At 40.8% G+C, this 19644-nt stretch overlaps 1 protein-coding gene across 1 annotated transcript in view; it reads left to right on the plus strand.

The window, feature by feature from the left end:
• The window catches only part of LOC6737026 (bifunctional heparan sulfate N-deacetylase/N-sulfotransferase), a 54040-nt gene that overhangs the window by 3184 nt on the left and 31212 nt on the right, over window positions 1-19644 (plus strand). Inside the window, exon 2 of the mRNA XM_016170949.3 lies at window positions 6168-6204. The gene's annotated coding sequence lies outside the window, so the exon portion shown is untranslated. The remainder of the gene's footprint in view (window positions 1-6167; window positions 6205-19644) is intronic.

Genomic DNA, 19644 nt, shown 5'->3' on the forward strand with positions numbered 1-19644 from the left:
ATATGATGCATTAATTATTTCTCTCTGTGTGCTTCTGTGCTGCATGCCCCTGGTTGTATGCAACTTGATTGGCTCTGCTCTCAGCACAGGATACTCGTATTTCATATGCCTTTGCTAGATTTATGAAGTGCCGTACTGAGTTCCTTGCCGAGCCGAGTCCTTAGCTGAATCCTTTGCTATTGCCGGTGCCTCGACTGCCATTGGCATTCTAATAATTTTTTATTGTTGTCGTTTAAGTGGCCCATTGTACAGCTGGCAACATATTGTGTGCTTGCTGCAACATCGTCCTGCCACTTGATAACAGTAGGTGCTTTCCATCCCTCATGCTTTTTGCTCGATTTCGGCGTTGGCCATAAAACCAGTTGTCCAATTCTGCATTCTTGGCCTGCAACTCGATTGCTTCTTCGAGTGACTCTCTGATAGAATACGTTTATAATTAGACATTGGTGATTAGTTGAATTTTTTGAAACCGGAAGAACTGCTTTCATGGCCTCGTCTTCTCCAGCGAGTGATTATTGTCAATAATTTTAGTTAATTAAACTCGAGTGAGGAATTTGTCTGGCTTTTGTGTAGTTAAAATGAAGGTTCAACGTTCTTTGCGAATAAATATTTGGAATGGAATCTTTAATAATGTTAAAATGTGTTCTCTGTATAAATAACATTATTTGATTATTTTGACTCATATGGACAATTAAATCATTTTGTTTTTTGTATTCTATTTTTAATTTGATGACTTCGTTGCCAATAGAATTAATCTTAGTTTAATGCATTTCCCAGAATTGTGCTTATTTGCAAATAGAGTTCCCTTCCGAGAAATTAGACATTTATGTATTCAATTTCAAAACGTTCTTAGATTTTTAGAGAAATGTTAGTTGCATGCTTCGAACCCGTTTTCTATTTAATTCCCCGTCTGCTGGAACTGCTAAGCCGATCTAGGACTTAATCTGTCCCATTCTTCACGGCAATCTATTATGTCTAAATTTCAGCTCACGCCTTTCTGCTGCTTACGCCCGTCTGACAAATCTCGTTTGATGCGGCTTAGGATGATGATGCATTGAGTGTCCCAGTTTCCTTCGGGCTTCCTCTCCAGCTCCTCCATCTTCTCCAGCCAGCCAGCCAGCCATTCATATTTCTTTCATGCTCGCCCAGCATTCAGAGTCAGATTCAGATTCAGATTCAGTTTGAGATTCAGATGGATGCTCAGTGCATTCGGCTTAGCCATTATTCCGTGCCCGCTGACAATCATGGAGCCCCCAAAGCATGGAGCTAGCCCAGAAAAAGTGGGGGCCAAGTGGGGATCTGGGGAGGACTGCTGGATCGGAGGAGGAGCATGGCTCAGTTGAAGATGAAGGGGCTTCTTAATAAATGATTTGCTGCATGGCAGTCTGTGGGAGTCCTTGTTTAGCTGCTTTTGTTTTGTTTTTTTTCTCCTTGCTGATGATTATGATTTGCCGCCGGGACGAAAGCAAAATGCCAAATAAGCCGCCTGAAAAAGGTCGAGAGGGTCCGTTGGCTAACAGAATTTGCATCTGCGTTGCCAGGGGTCTACGATACTCAGACTTATGTACGAAAGGATTATATATACGCTTATTATTCGGGTACCTAACTGGCGTATGTACGTATGTACATCTAAGCCCGCATTTGTATTGATTTCGCATCGAACTCGTGGTATTTTTCCCTGTATTTTCTTTTTGTGGCCCCTGCTAATTAGCAGGTTCTGCTCTGCGAGATTTGTCCGGGATTCGCTGTTGGCTTGCTGGGACCAACTGTGTTAATGACTATGCTAATAATGCCTTTTGTTTGTTGTTATTGGATGCCATGCAACGCCGCATGCAACACCGCTGCAGCTGCCGCAGTTGGTGGCAGGATTACCAATAAAAACCATGCAAAGTGCTTGGCCAATTCAATTTATGGAATGTTTTTGGTCTCTAAATTTCCCAGAATTTTCGGTAATTGGGCAACCTGCGAGATTTGTAGCATTTCAATTTTTATCGTTTTTATAATGGAATTTATTGAGGCGGGTTCGTTTGAAATGTAATAATTTGTAATAATAATTTCTTTTATTTAATAGGTTTTTGTTCTCAAAAACATTACGATTTTCTTACATAAACCTTATGTTTCCTAGTATGTATTCTCTTTATGAACTAATAGATTTTCCGTGCAACCCAAGCTGCCTCATTCGCTGCAGCTCAGTGTAAGCTGCTTTGCAGCTATCATTTCTTGTTGTTTTTTGTTTTTTAACCTTATTTAGTACAGTAAATGTTTCTGTCAGTGAGGTTTTCTAGCACTTTGGGGCAGCTGGTGGTGAAGTTTTCGGTTGCAAGTCCCCTTTACTTATTGTTCTCCATTAGGAAGAGCTTTGCACCAGCTATTTCACATTTCCCAGTCGCTTTCCCTTTTCCCTTGCCCCTTATCACCAACTCAGTGGCTCTCTGTTTGTGTTTTAAAATTTTAAACGTTGCAAATGTTTTGCAACATTTCGGCGGCTTTACCAGCTGTGTGCTACTAGTATTCCACGTTTTTTTTTTTTTATATATAGGTTGTACGATTGCAGTTCGCTGGCTGCTTTTGTTGCTGTAGTTGTTGTCGCTATTTGGCCAACACACGCTACGAATTCCACTTACGCACACACACACACTCGCATCGCAGCTGGCCACACAATGCGGCTGCTTTTGGCCATTTTTCGCACACATTTTTCAAACTCGAAGGCTTTTCTCGCGCCCTGCGCTTTTCCGTTTTTTGTTTGGCGGCGCCCTTTTTTGCTTGCCGCAAAGTATGATGTGCATGTGCCTTTGTGTTGTTGTTAAACAACAATTTGTACACCGCGTTAAACCAGGAAAAGCTGAATAAAATAAAAACCAAGAAATTAGGATACTCGTTTAGCGGCCCGCAGTTTGGGATACACTTGAAAATATGTTTTTATAATTTTGGGTTGGTAAGGAAATCGTCTAAATCCCATCTAGATCTTATGGCAATTAATGACTTTATGGAATTTCTTAAGTATTCTAAACTCAATATATTTGTAATAAATCCAGGTTTAGGCATATATTGATTTAGCTTTTTAATCTGATATTTTTATAAGCTTAAATTTCAGAATGAAGTTTATTTATTTATATTTCTTCGATTTTTTTTTACGGTGCATTGTAAACTTGTAGGCAAAAAATATGACAGCGCAAGCTGGAAAGTCTGGCGTTTTTTGTTTATGGGGGCGTGGCATCCAAAGCTTATCCCGCTTACCGCTTATGAATGCTGCGGGCGCTGCTTCTTTCTTGTCCATTTATTATTTCGCTTATTTTTGCATATTTTTTATGTTTATGCGTTATTCTTGTACGTCACACACGCACGCATGGCATTCTGCTGATTGCTTTGTTCCGGCGCTTAAGCGTAATTTATATATATGTACGTATGTAATATATAGTATATATACTAAGCATCTGCATGGCATTATTCACAACTTACTGTTAAATGAATAAACTCGAATCGAATTGAAATGAGGGAGCGAAGTTGCAACAAAACGAATGTTTCATATAATAAAACATTGAATTACTCAAATTCTTCTCGAAATGCGATATTTGCATAGGAATATATATATATTATTAAATTATTTGTGATGCTTGTGACTTTTATTCATCTCAACAAATTAGTTTAGTTTTAGCAATCACGGTCTGTCAAACAATAAAAGTTAGCAATGAATAAAATGAATAAATGGCCAACAACAGGAGAAAGGGATAAAACAACAAATAAAAAATCAAATTACAGCTTAACAAAATTACATTTTAATTTCATGTTGGTCGTGTTCCCTGCAACATTGCTGCGTTTGAAGTGTGCGAAAATTGGGGGGATTTTGAGCGCTTTTCCAGGGGGGGTGGGGGGTTCGGGGCGAGGTGTTATGGTCCAACATTTTCGCGCATTTAGCTGTCGTCGACGTCCCGTCCAGTTGGAAACTTTTTTGTTTTGTATACCTTTGACAGAACGGAAAATGAAACGTTTCCAAAAGCCACGACGCTGCCAGGATAAAGGATAAAGTGTGCGTGACATGTCCACGTCCGCCACTCCAAGCCCCCCACCCCGCCCACCTCGCCCAACTATATCCTTTCCTATATACATATACTATATGTCTAGGTACACCCCCATTTATATTCGCCGCTTTTGTGTCCACAGCCCTGTTCATTTATGTGACTCCGTTTTTAGTTGCTAAAACTTTGCTCTAAGCTGCCGTTTTTGTGTGCATTGATGGGTCGGAATGGGAAAATCGAGCTTTGGAGGAGTATAAATAGGGACCATGGATTAGGATTTGCAAAAGGGAGCAATTGCTAGTTTTGGGTGGGTGGCGGCGGCAGTAAGGCAATCCAAATCGATGGCATAAAGTCAATTTGTAAAATGGTGCGCCGGTTTGGTTGGTCATCAATGGACTGGAAAGCTCGTACCGGATATGGACAGAAAGAGATATTAGTTTATCTGCCGGATTGTCGGGACAGATTTATTCCATGGCAATTTGCGATAGTTACAAAGTGGATATTTCGTAGTTCGATTACAGTGATTTAAAATTTGGATTTGGTCGCTGTTGCATAGCGTACAGTCTTCCAATAACTTATAAAGAGTTACCAATACTTACAAATAAACACTGCTCTATTTATTTAATTATTTAAAATGTACTAATTAAATTCACTTCTCAGCTTCTAGACTTTCAAATGCACTTAGATCTGGTTTGCTGTCAAAGCTTCGTTTTCCCATTGCACAATGCATTGATCCTGTTTCCTTTGCATTGCTATGTGTACTCATTACTGTTCGTTAATTGCATATTTGAAATGCCCAAAAGATCACAATCATTTAGCCGTACACGTGCCTCAATTACAAATTCCCCAAGGTGCAGCTTCGTCCTTTCGTCCCTCTCTTTTGCGCACAATCAACACAATCACAGGCTTCTACACCCCCACATCCTTGCATAGATCCCTTGTTGACCCGCTCCTATATATGGCTGCCGGTTCAATTGGTTCGTTCCTTTTTAAAACGCATTGACTCGTTTTAAGTGTAATAGAGTTGCCTGACAGCCACACACACATGCACAGATACAGATACAGATACGCCAGATACTCACGCACACAGCCGCAGTGTTGGCCCATGCAAATGGCAGAAGCGAAAATCTATAGGAATCATCGAAAAGCCAAAAGCAACTACAGGTCAACATCTCTAAGGCGAACAGCTTTTTTTGTTAACTAATTTGCAAGGACCCAAGCACTAATAGAATTAGCAATAAATGCCAATCACGAAATCATGTTCCATCAATGTAGGATTAAAAATCCCTAAAGATTAACCCGTTTTTGGAGATTTTCGATCCGATTTAGCCAAGTTTGACTGCCGAACAATAGCGGCCCAAACAAACCTTGCACCCGAAAATTTACAACAATAAAAAGCGTTTTAACACACACAAAGCTCTTGAACCCTGGCAAAACTGCAATGCGACAAGAGCTGAGCTGCAGTTGAACAAGGCTAGAGGGGGAGGGATAGATGGGCACTGACCAAGAGCGAAAAAGAGGGCGATAGAGAGTATGGACCATGGTCCAAAAGCGTTCGAACTTTGAATCCTTGACAAGTTCAAAAATTCGGGCGCTTCATGAGTGCAAACGGAGGAAGGGGTAGTCGCTGTAGGAGGTCGGGAACAGAGCTGATAGATTGTAATCCTTGTGTGCTGCTTTCAATTGGCTCCTGCTGCCGCTCCAGCTTCGCCTGCTCCTTGTGCCCCAAAACCTACTGGCAAGCCCCCTCGAATCCGCCCCAGAGCACATCCATACTGTCAATTGGCTTTGTGTGTCCGAGAGAAACCAACACGAGAGTGCGAAACTGATGGGGTTTGTGCTGCTGGGGGGGACAATTGGGAAAAGTTGAGCAGGACAAGGACAGTGGTGAATCCATGGCTGTCCCTGTATGTGTTAATTTAGTTTTGTTGTCGTCGGGACAGGCTGTCCAGAAACAATTGAAACAATAACGAGACAACAAGGACAACCAGCTTGCGGAGATTCGCTGGGATAATTTAACCAAAGCGGTCAGCTTAATTACATTAGCGATGGATGAGCTTTAAACGGATTTATAACAGAAAATTTTGCACTTATTTTAAGAAAATGTTTTGTTTAACCAAAATTAATCTATTTTACCAATATTTTTTACAGATTGAAGCTGTCGATTCGAGTAGCAATTTCGAAACATGTAAGATGAATTCAAAATTTTATCCAGTAATACAGAGAATAAATCTCACAATCATATATATATCAATCATCTTCTTCAAAGAACCCAATACCTGTTGCATTTTTCGTGCTAATTTGTTTACATATTTTTCTTCCAATGTACGTCTTATTGAAGCAAACGAAAGCTTTCAATGTAATTTGCTTTTAACCCCCAGAAGTCGACAGCCTTGTAAGCCGCAAAATGCGTTTTTTGTTGGCATTTAGCATTTGATTAATTGCCAGACAGCTCGGAATAATGATAATGTCTCGGCCTCTGTCCTTGTCCGTGTCCTTTTTGCGAGGTCTGGCAACCCCGAGCGGGTCCTAAAGAGACCCTTTAACTTTAACCTGCCCTCAAGGCGTTTTGGGGGTTGAATTCTAAAAGATTTTGTGCATAAGGGGGATGCATGGGCTGGGGGTAAGTAGGCGTCGGCTATTTCGTTAACAATAAATAACGCTTGAGACAGGCCCGAGGGTTTTTGTTTTGCCAGAGCGAAACCCCTCGAGTGCCACCGACGACGAGTTGGGATGAGGTTGGGGACGACGACGAGGTCCTTTGATCTGATGCCATGGATGGCGAAGGAAAACGTGCGAAAACGCTTTAGCTCGGCTACGGAAAAGAGCCGGATTGATGTGGCGTCTAGTGGCGTCTACCTTGTTTGCTTTTCATAATGAATGCGGCTTGAGTCAAAAGGAAAAATAAGCCAACGGGGGAGTGAAATTCTGCTTGGTTCGGGAACTCGTCGGGGAACTGTGCAAAAAAACAGGATACACACATCACGGCGTATCCTGTGCTGTCCTGGCAAGTTTATTGATCAAATATCGCATGTCACTATCCAAAAGCACACACACACACACATTGACACACAAAATGGTCGAGAAAACCACAGGGGACAGGATACAGTTGGTTGGATACGAAGAGAACCCATTATCCTCCGTCGCCCAACCATAAATGCCAACTAAAAATGTCATTTAAATTGTCGTTATGTCCTGTTTACTGTTCTCTGTCATTTGGCCAACTTTCCCGTCCTGTATCAGCGTTATGTTTTCTACGCTTTCGGCCGTCATCATCATCAACGTCAGGGGCAAAAACTTTTTGGCTTTTTACGCTCTCCTCGCTAACCGCAGGCTCCAACTGAAAAAAATCCAGAGAGCATTAAAAACGACAAAAATGAATTGGCGCAAATTATATATACGTATTAAATATAAAAAATAGAAAAGAAAAAACGCAGTAACGAAAATAAAGTGTGGGCCAAATATTTCAGTGGCAAATCAAAAATTTGTAAGGACACCAGCGGGGGATGATGATTTGACCCACGAAAAGAAGAAAGCACAACGAAATAATCCTCGGAAGTCGCACAGTGGTGAGGTGGCAAAGGAAGATGTGAAAATTTAATCTGCGTAAACTTTTAATTAATGCGGCAATATTAAGGGATAAGCTCAGTGATGAAATTCGACTGATGAATAAATACATTTATATTCATTAAGTTGAGCTTACACTGAAACCTGGCTTTGAAAGAGGATGTTTATAGGGTACTGGAATGTATTGAAATAAATATTTATATACGTGCACTAAATAAATATGCTCTTTAGTTTGTAATTTATAAACATTTTTAAAACTTCATTCATTCTTGTATAAGTTTTTAGCTAATCAAACTAGGATCTGTTCAGGATACATATATATCTTTATCATTTATCTTTATCATTCTTAATTTAATCATAAATCATAATATATATATTTTGTTTTCCGACCCAGTGTGTATACCAGCAGAGCCCAACTGTGGCATCTAAAAATGCATTAAAAAGTTTTATTGTTGTTTTTTTATCCGCCCAAGCGTGCGTCGGCCATATTTGTTTGGCTTCCGTTTCCGCCGCAGAAGTCGTGCTCGTCCTCGTCATCTTCCTTTTCTCTGGCCCTCTCTTTTTTGCCACCAACGGAAGTTGGCACATTAAAAAGTGCTTTGGATCCGTTGCTTTCCGCAGCTCGGGAATATCCTGGGGGCGGTAGCTTAAGAAGCGAGGGGGAGTGGCAGCGAGAGGCGGCGAGTGTATAAACAACAACATCATCATCCGGCGCGTCCTTTGTGGTCATCAGCTGTTGCAAGGTGTTAAGAGCCAACATGCCGCATGCCCCACAATGACCCTCATTAAGTTAATGGTCAGTGCTCATCTCGGTTTTTCTCGGAATGTTTGATCTAAATTCATTTAAAAATTATTAATTTTCTGTTTGCGGAAAATGAATTTGATGTTGTTTGATGGCCCTTTTTTTTTGTTACGCCGTTGTGGTCTGGTCTTTGGGCTCCAATTAGAAAATCAATACGCTGCACTTTGACACAAGTTAATTCAATTTGTCGCCGGCAGCCAAATGTAATTAATGGTTTCGTTTGGTTCGGTTTGCTTTTTGGCAGCAGCTGCCTAATGAGTTGAAATTGTCCCATAAAAAGCTTGGGAAAAGTTTTTCAGTTAGCATTTATGGGGGGCAATAACTGACAGGTTGCGTTGCCTGTCGCTTGATTTATTTTAACTCACATTTAAATGTTTTTTAATACGAATTTAATTTTTATGTTTGCTTAAATGTCACAAACGGAATAATTAATTTGTTTCACCGAAATAATTACTCTGTTTACGGTAGGCCAATTCGGAATATTCGGAAGTTTAATGTATCTTGATGTTTTATTTATCATTGAAGATATTTTTGTTATTTTTTTATCATTTGAAGCTACAATTTTTATTAGCTACTAATAAATTCACAAAGCATAATCGAATCAATGCATAATTGCATCATCGAATCACATCAATCAAGTGGTGGAATCTGTTGTTAAGACCACTTGATGTTTATCAACATGGCCATTAACTCGCTGATCCTAATAAGCCTTGTTATGTGTCATTGGGCCCACTTCAGTCTGATTGTTATGGTGATTACCATCACCATCACGAAGATCTCTGCCCGGGCAACACTGCGTATGTGTAACGTGGCTAATACCAACCACAGACAGCTCAAAGAGACCAACAAAACTAGCCGACATTTGGTGTGCTTTTTATGGGGTCGAGGCAACAAAACAACAAAAAATGGCACAACATCTCTAATATGAGAGTTTTATTTTATTACATTTTATTACACATAAGTTGGCAACAAAATGCGTTAACACACACAGGCTCATCGACACACAGACGGCAGTCCGCAAGGATTCTCTGATAGACAGTTTCCATTGAAGCGGAGTTGGCAGTTTAGAGCACGTAGAACGTATCTCCGTTTCCGCAGATAAACGCGCTCGTATCTGTGTGAATGGGCTGCGGCATCTGTGTGGGTGTTTCCTTTTAACAAAATGTTTTGATTTCCATGGGAAGGCAGGACGCTGCTAGTCAGCTCCAACTAATCTGTTATCCCCGAGCTGAGTTTCCTTTTTTTTTTTCCTACGGAGGTCCTTCTTCTGTCCCTCCGTGTGTACGTTGGTTTTTGCTTTTTCAATTCATTTTATTTATCGGAGCATGAAAGACGCCCCACAGATACAGATACAGACACACACTCACGCATTCCGGGGATTCAGATACAAATACAAATCAGTAGATAATAAAAGAGCACAAAAAGCGGACAACCAAATCAAAATGAGAAATCGCCACCTCATACCATTTTCGGGTGCGAAATGCGACTGAATCTGAAAGGCAAAATTAGAGTAACATGGGGGAGGGGTTTATATATTATCTGCTCTAAATAAATTGGAATGCTGTGCACTTAAAGAAAAGTAGATTAGGTTTGTTACTCGTTGCTCAAAGAGTCTTAGAACTAAAAAGGTATTTTTAAAATCTCTTAATCTATTGTTTTTCTAGTTTTTCACCTTTATATACAAAATGTTGCAAATCCTTTGCTCTGTAGATGTGATAGATAGATAGTGGGGAACGAAATTTCTGAAATGGCAAACAGACTTTAATCAACAAAATACGAGGAACACTCAGAGCAGCTGTACACACATCCTTGGGTTTATCTTTGAAATCGAAGCCGGCCTTCCACTCGCATTTGGCCTAATTGATATTCATTTTATGCATGGCTCTCAGCCTGGCCAATGGTTCTGTTTACGAAATATGGCTGCATTTCGGCCAGCTCAGCCGCCTCCTCATATGTATCCTCATCAATTTTCGGACCAGACTAATTAAGATTGTGTTGGAGCTGGCTGCTCCTTGGGGTTTTACTTTTGTCATAGTATACTTTTCAGCGCCAGACTAATTAGTCAGTGCAGATGAAGTTGTTGGCTCGGCAAATTGAGTTGGAAATTGAATTTGGCAAATCACAAAACGAAGGACTTCAATAAAAAAAAAATAAGTACATTGGAAATGGCATAAAAAATGGACGGCGGAACGAAGTTCAAATAAAACAAAGCAGCAGATAACAGCAATCAAGCGGCTAAGGGCAGCACTGTGAGAAAAGTATGGTAACAAGTCAAATTCTATTGCCATTTGATCGTTATGATTATTAATATCCGGCTTGATTTAATTTTTACTTATTGTGACACTTCAACATACTTCAAAGTCGTTTTGAAATACCCAATTAAGGACCAATTTGTCCTGATATTTCTTCTCTGTGCGAGCAACTCCCAGCGAGTGTTGACGACAACAAAATGAAGTTCGCAAGTCTCCCGGGGAACGAAATGGCAGGGAGTCAGGACTTTAAGGACACCAATGAGAGGCACGTTAGAAATGACAACAAGGATGCAGCTGCAATGGCTTCCCACGGCCATTGTTGCTTGCTATTATCCTGCCACTGGCAATAAAAACCACCGCCGTCGTCGCTGCCTTTTATTTTCTTGTATTTTTTTTTTTTTTTGTGTTTTGTGCAGTTGGCTGTGCTGTGTGTTGCCTAGGATTTTTGCAACTTTCATGCCAGGAATTTCTCGGTCACTGACATGGCCCAAACGACAGCAACGAAACGCGGCTTTTGTTGCATGTTGCAAGTTGATTTCTTTCCTTCTCCATTTTTTTTCTCTAACGTTTCGATGCTGTCGTCGCCGCTGTTGTTTTCAGCTATGTTGTGGCCTGCGGCGTTCGTTGTGACAAAAAAATCTGTTTTTGGTTGACTGCCTAACATTGCTAAATGTGCATAGGGAGCGACAGCAACAACCTCAACGAAAATAGAAAAAACGCTGAATAACTAGAGCTGGTTTTCTTTTTGCTGGTGTGTTGGCCAACATTAGGAAACAAAAACGAAATTCTAGCAATATGAGTAGAATAATTGCAAAGATAGGAATGAAGGTTTCCGCTTATAATGAGCAAAGGAAAATGGGAAAATCCAAAGTGGAATACAGTATAGTACATAAATATTCATTATCTTAAAAATCGTAACAGAAAATCAAAAAAAAAAATTAATTTGCTTAAATTGCAAGGGTAAGCAATTTTCTTTGCGTGCAGAAACATTTTAAAGCTCATTTAAAACAATCACGAAAGAATTTCCATAAATATCAGTCAATAAAATAGTAATAAAAGCCACCAAACATTTCCCCCCACCACTGCCACCATACAAATAGCAACTTTCCAACGGCAAAGTCAAATTTACTTTTCATTTCCAAGAAAACTTTTCCACTCGAAGAACTTAATTTTGCCATCGTTTTCCCGCAATTACATTGCTCCACTGTGCATCGACATTTATGCGAAAATCTGACGTCCATCCCCGAGCAATAGGAGCACATAAAAAGCTAGAAAAGCGGGGAAAAGCGAAGAAAAAACTTTGCATAGCATATTTACACATGGCCTTTGGCATTGTTTTCACAGGCGGCGCGATATCAACATGCAGGTCGACTTCGTGTTGTTGCTGTTGGATGCTGTATGTTGGCTGTTGGCTGTTGGCTTTTTGGCATCCTAAAATAGTTGGCGGCCGTCTGTTGTGGTTAGCATATTCAACTTGTTCTACTATTTTTATACCCATTTTGTGTGCCCCTCCGCGCTGCCGTCTCCCCGCTGCTTGGCTCCATTTTGGCCATGTCGAACACAAACAACCAAATTGCTGAAAAGTGGCTAACCAACCCGAGCACACCCATTGAAAAATCTTTCCGTTAGCCAAGTTTCCCTAAGTTTGACAACGGCGAAGAATGTCAATTTGGCTTGACTTTGTTTCCATTTATTGAACATTTTATTGCTATTTGGGATTGCGATTGGCTTTGGCCTTTTCCACTCATTTTCCACGACAGCTTCACGAGAAGTGTCAAACTGCCAAGTGACACTTGCAGTTCGCAGCAAAGGAGTTTTTATGCAAGGAAAATTGAACAGAACAGAACTTTATCAAAATCCAATTGATTTCGAAGCGGTAGCTACTTTCATTGACCCAAATTGGCGCATATAACTTTCTACTGGCTGCCACAAATACAATTTAATAAATTTCATTAGAAAATCTGTTCCTCCCCATAAAAGTTTGCCAAACCGGAAACTTTTCGGCACTTGACAAAAAATAAATATAATCTGGCACGGATTCGGTTTAAGCTATCGTTATAAAATAGAAATGATAAAAAATGAGAGTATACTTTCAATGGGTCTGATATATTTCAAATGACTTTTTAACAAAAAAATAGTGCCATTTTTTGTTATATTTCCCAGTTTGGAAAAAACTTTTGTTTTAAAATGAAATTTTTGCCTTGTTTACTTAGCTTTGGTTGCCCGTTTAATTTTCTGGCCATCGTGTATGTTTGGTATCGATAGCCTTTGGCCAGTTTGCTACCCGAAATCTGAGGCAAGTTGGGCAACTCAGTTCCGTTGGCAATTCGCAAACATTTTCCGGTCAATTTGTTGGAAGTTCTCCGGCTTCGATTAACTTTTGCCAGTGGGGGAGTTTAGGGAAAGTTTCGATTCCTATTCCTTCTCTTGCAAATAACACTTTCGTCGGGCTGAAATTTAAAGTTTGTTTGTCGGGTAGGTGTCCAAACTGTCTGGCCAGTAAGTTATTGGGACTTATCTCTGCTCCAACTTTGTGTATATGAAATATTTATATATATGTATATATAGGGCAGCTCTCATAACCCATAACCCAGATTTACTCCCACACAAACTTGAACTTCTCGTTTCTTTCGCGCTTCTGCTTTATTAAGTAATAAAAATGTGTCAGCTGCAGCTATAATTTTGTTCAACCTGAGTGTTGTCAGCTCATTCGACAGCTCGTAAAATACAAAGAAAATAAAAACATTCCCCTTGCATGTTTATTTGATTTTTTTTTCACATGAAATCTGCAGCGGCATGTCATTTATAATTTGTTCAACGGCGGTAGTAAAATGTTTTTTTTTAAATTTAATCATTTCGCTAATTTGTTGAAATCTCGTTAGCGTTCTCTCGTTATCATTTAACAAAATAAATGCCTGGCAAGCGAATTTCTGTCACTTCTGGTGAGCATTGTAAAATATTGTTTTTCTAGGGAAATGTGCCTTTGGCCTCTTACCCAACCATGCTTATCGTTTTGAATATATTTCCCAGTCTAAAGCTTAAATTCAATAACAAATGGGTCGATTTTTTATTTGTTGGCAACAACAACAAAAATTCGCGACGATTTATTTATGACAGAAAATTATTACCAGCCACGCAGAAACACCCCCCAATTCCCTCAGCAAAACAGCTATCATAATTTTTGCCCTGTCAAAGTTTGCAACAATTTTTCACGATTTTGATGACAAAAAATACAAAAAAAAAAAAAAGAAACCAACGGATACGACGACGGCGGAGAAGCAGAGAAAAATGCGTTTCAATATTGCATTCACGGCTGCCCCTTGGGAGAAAAACGAGAAATGTATAGGATGCAACACTGTGGGAGGTTGTTATAAAACATTATATACATATAATGCAGCTGCTGCCCGCAACTTTGTTTGTTGCTTTTTCAAATTCTGTATGCCTGCTTAATTATGGGGGCCGATTTCAGGCATTAGATCGTATTATTTATTATTACAATGCTGCATGAAAACTGCACGACCAAAGTAAACTATCAATGTAAATTAATTTTTGCTTTTATATTTTTTGTGCTGCATTATAATTGTTGCAATGTAATGAAGCCATCGTTTGTGGGTCGCAAAGATAGACAAAAACACACTAAATCAACCATAATTCAGTTTAATTTATTTTCGCTGATAAAATTGCACAAACAAATTTCGTTATGCATTTGATTTAGTTGTTTGGAAATAATAATGAGAATATAAATTAAATATTTTAGAAAACTTGTCAGAGCAAATTTCATATGTGTTTTGATTTGGCTTGTGAAGTTGCAAGAATTTATTTAATGATAAGGTGCTTGAAATAACTTATAGTTAAGTTAGTTGTGTTGCTTAAAGTTTCATACACCTTCGTCTTGGAAAAAGTTTTTATTTAAAGTAAACTCTGCTCATCTCAGGCGTAAGTCGTACCTCTTTTTTTAGCCTTTCTCTGCGCTTCTCAAATATTTAGCTAAGTACTTTTGCATGGCATATTCTTCACCCTACTTTCAAGCAACTACAGCCGATGGCTAAAATAACAGTCAAGACTTGAAATTGTTTAGAGCCTGTGCGAAAGACTGTGTGACGTTGCGGGGAGGGGGGCGGGTAAAGTTTGCGCCCAAGAGTGAAAAGCGGGAAAATGTTGCAGTGGTGACGGCTGCCCCACGGGTTCTCTGAGTCACTGCTGCGGTCCCCGTCAAATATGCAGAGTGGTCGTCTAGTGAACAACATCATAATGGCAGAAATCTCTGGGCACATTAACATAATCGGGCAACGGGCCCAGGAATGGTGATGGCTCTTGCTGATGCCTGGATGCCAGTGGCAGCTGAACAACATCATTTTCATTTGCACCGAGCATTTTCCCAACGAATAGCTCCCCCTTCTTCTCCCTCACTTCTGCCCCCTTTCCTTTGCCTTTGGCGACGACTACAACAACAACAACAACAGTGCTGGACGACTGGGTTCGCGATTGTTTGGCGTTGGTGGAATAAACAACGCGACGTGTCCAGTGCAGGCGAAACGAGCGAGGGGCGGGGGGAAGGTGCTATTGGGGCATTGGGGGAGGTAATGGGGTCCAACAAACGACAGTGTACGACAGTTTGAAACCCGCAAAGTTTTCGCTTACCATGCACTGCTCCCTTTCGCTCTGACCTCTTGACACTCGCGAAAAATTGCTGGCCTAAAAGCTGTGGTTAAGCCTTTGGAAAGAAATTTATCAAATTGAAATGTATGTAACATAGTTTATATAGTCTGGAATGGTATTATGGTATCATATGATCTGTATAGATGATTGGTAGGTTATTGACTAATTTTCAGAGTGGCTTCAAAGTTCGTTCGATTTCCTACCAATATTTTCTTGCGGTGCTGAGTTCTATTTCCCTTTCGCCTTGTCTCGTTGTGCACGCGCATAAATCAAAACAATAAAGTTCAAGCGAAACAATGACGACGACGATGATTATGATTATGACGATGATGATTCCACGATGACGACAACATCGTTGACGTTTGGACAATGTTGACGTTGCCCCGGTGCCCCATTGTTTTGCGAACCCACTGATGGCCCAGCTCCTCGGTTTCCATTCCCCATGCCCCATGCTCCATTCCGCATCTCAGGTCCCTGTCCACTCTATTGATGCGCTGCGACAAATTATGTCATTGAACTGCACTCGCCCTGGTTTTCAGTTGGTTCGTGTCGTGTCAAGCTAGAAATGAAAAATTACACTGCCAAATGCCGAAATTCTCAGCTATGATGATGTACGGGTCATGCCTTTGAATAATATTTATTTAATGCAATTTTTCCAAGCTGTATATTTGCCTAGTCTATTTTTCGATTCGGCAGCAGGAAAGCAAATGCGAAACTAGGACAAACAGTTGAGTTTGTATACCCCGAAGAGTTGTTTATGTTGAAGGAGAGATAAATTGCGATGCTATAAACATTGATTTGCGAAGTAGTTGCAGATGCTGTGCGAAGATATTAAGAAATCATTTTAGACCAAATTAGGTGGCCACAGAATTAGCATTAAGAATACGCCACGTGGCCGAAGCGAAGTGCATTTAATTGAACTGTAATCCAGTTCCACAGTTGACATTAATTCAACAATTATTAATGGCCATTAGGCAAACTGAAGCAACAATTCAGACCCCACAATACGAGAGAGACTATGTCTAATGGATAAAATATTTTTATGACGCTCCGCGCCATAGACGAGACATGCCCCGTATAAACTGGGCCATTATTTATTGCTTTTACATGAGGCAGGGCCAAAAAGGCCGTGGCAATAACTCGCTGACGGAGCGAATGGATGGAAAAGTGGAAAAGCGGGGTGGTTCCGAGTGATAAAGCTTTTTGATGGGCCGCCGCAAAAGGAGAGCGGGCATGATTGGGGGGCGGACAGGCGGGACAGGACCGCGCCAGGACCTCCTCGCAGGAACTCTTCACGGCATATCCCCATTGGCCATCGTGTGACGGACACTTTGCGGATGACCCGAGCTTTTGTATATTAATGAACATTTCTCTCCGTCAGACGCCTCGATCCGTTTCGCCTCCAGACCTCCGAGTCGTCCCCGAATCCTCCCCGTCGATTATGCGGCAAACCACTTAACCGTGTCCTGGATACCCCGCTCAATCCAGAGTCGCCAACGCCATCGTTGATGTTCATTATGATAATAAGTGTGTGCAGGGTGGCGCCGGTCATCGAGGGGTTAACGTTGCGTGCTTAAATGTCGCCAATTGCGTGTATCTCAGTTCTCAACCGATATGGGTTTTCTATAAATATACAACACACATGCATGCACTTGAAGAAAGGGAAGTTATTAAAATATTCATAAGAAGTGCTATAATCTTACGTCAACTATAAGGTTACAATTAAAAGTTCTATATTTGCTATCAACCTTAAAGTTCTGCTCTACCAGTTTACCCCATGCAGTGTTTCTTTCATAAAAAATACTTGCTCCACTTTTTTAAGAAAAGGAATAGGATTGTAATTAAATGACGCTCATAAGTATTTTCCAGCTAGCTTTTAGTAATTTCCTACTTCTGCGAGGATTGATCCGGTTCCGACTTGATGCATATATGCCTTTTCCGGAGTGCACATATTTATATATTTCATGTGTGCCCCACAGCCTGCCTGCAGTGCACACGGCGGCTGCGGGTTGTGTGTGTGTGTGAGAGTGTGTGTTTGCTGCCCATAATTATGCAGCTGGCTTAATTATAAAACGTTACTCTGCAGTTAACCTGGGGAATTAATTTATACAACCAACAACAAGGCGGCAACAACAGCGAGGATGAGACCATGAGATGGCTGTGTGGCACGGGGCATATATGTACATATATCCGTTTTCAGGGGACGTTCAATCACAACGCCAGTTACTGTTCCACAGTTTATAGTGCAGAGGGTGGCGAGTACGGCTTTCCATTATTACATTGAGGCCGGGTTCATTAACTAATTTTAGCGCACACAAATAGCATAATAAATTGATGAGAAAAGTGGTTGAGAGCGGGGTGTTGTGTGCGTGTGTGCTACCATAATGGTCGAAATTGGGCTTATATTTGCATGGGCTGCTTTTGGACCAGGGACAATTTTGCTGACCAGGGGTAAATATAATGCCAACACTAAAGCTTAAAGGGCCGAAAACTATTAGGCCAGCGAATGATGATGAGCCGGCGATTTCCTTAACATTAATGACTTGATTAAAGAGAACCTCATTTGCCTTTTTTGTCCGCCCAGATAATTGATACTGCAATTATCTCTAATGGTTAAACAAAGCCATTAACTGATTAAGATTTATGAACGTCACCGCTTGTTATTTCATCATCTACATGGGTATATATGTGGTTTTTCTCTCAGTGCATTGGGCACATGCCGATTAATTGAATTAACTTGGTGCTGTTGACATAGCTCAAGGTCTTCCCCGGGCTATACACCCTACATTCCGGTGGCATTGGAATCACTTCTAATGCTTCATTTGCTCTCATCCGCCGCTTATCGCGTTCCAATTGATTGCACACTCAGCCGTAAATATGTAAATAATTATGAAAATGAATAAATAAATGGGAATTGCCACTGCTAAAATGAAATCTTAGCTCTGAAAATTGCTTAGATTGTAGCACAAGCGTTAGTTATTGAATATCATATTATTGGTCACACTTTTTTCTCAGTGTCCAAAGGCACAATATTTATAGATGATAGCAGAATAAGAGAAAACTGAATTGAGCTTGACTTTGTTGACTCAAATCTCCAGCGGCGCACAAATTGGGGCAGCAATTCGTTTTCTTTAAATGGACGCCCACGTGGCTGGACTCCAGTTTTCTGCCCGCGTGTTGCCCCACCCCGAATCGTCGACGATTCATTTCCCTCTTGTGGAACCATTGAGTCGCAGGGTTATTGTCAAAGTCTGCAAGTGATTTTGACTCTTGGGCTGGACTCTCCTCGCCAGAGAAGCCGCAAATTGAACCGAGAGCTCTTCCTTCCACATGCCATTTCGACCGCAGAGCCAGAAATCCATTCTGCGGCCTGTGAGACACCTCGACCTACCGATAAACTCTCCCAAATGTTGCAAGTGCAACCGACAATTTGGCTAAGATTTCGGCGTGGGTTTTGTCGGAGCCGAGAAGAGGTGGCCCACGCATTTTGGCTTTTGCTCTGAGCCACACTGAGTGACAGTAAAGCCTCAAATTGCAGACAGCGGCTGTGAGCCTGTTTCCATCGGTTTGTTGGCCAAAAGGGAGGGGTACAATTGGTAGTGCAAGTCATAAGCGATGGGGCTGCGTTGGTGTTGGCTTTCCTGGTTGTTTCGCTGTTTTCCCTCGGCTTTGGTTTTTCGTTTCGGTTCTTTGTGTAATTGACCGGGCGTGTAACTGGTTTTGACTTGTTATTGGCGGAGGCTACCATTGTGACTGCCTCTGCGAAAGTTTCTTGCCAGATTCAGCGAAATTCAGTTGTGACCCAAAAGGCAGTGATTGGGATGTTTGCAAAATGGCAGCAATGACTGCGAAAATATTTTGCAAAAACCGAAAATCATGCAATATAATTTACTCACAATGTTTTTTGTACAGTATTTGCTATCAGTTTTTAATATTTTAGTACTTCAATGTGCTGGTCTTGTTACATTTCCTATCTTATTTGTTACATTTTTAAAAATAAGTTTCCAATGTTGTAGACATTTCTGAAATTTTAAATCAAGATGCAGGTAGCTATTTTAAAGTTCTTCTAATTAGGTCTACAGCGGCCAAGAATAATATATGTATGTATAATATCGTGAGTTATTTCAACCAAATGATGTGGGAATAATTTATATGCAATACACATATCTAGACTGCAGGCAGGGCCCGAAATAGAAAATCTCGCATTCCCCCTGCGATTTTCCACTCAGAACCCTCATTAGTAGAAGACTCGAGCGCAGGGCAGACAGTTTTTCAATTGTGCAAATTGCTCACCAGAGCCACAGCCTCAAGTGTTAAGCACTTGAAACCCCTCGGATTGAGATGCGTC

Source organism: Drosophila simulans, chromosome 3L (assembly GCF_016746395.2).
Source record: "Drosophila simulans strain w501 chromosome 3L, Prin_Dsim_3.1, whole genome shotgun sequence".
In the NCBI taxonomy this organism is placed as follows: domain Eukaryota; kingdom Metazoa; phylum Arthropoda; class Insecta; order Diptera; family Drosophilidae; genus Drosophila; species Drosophila simulans.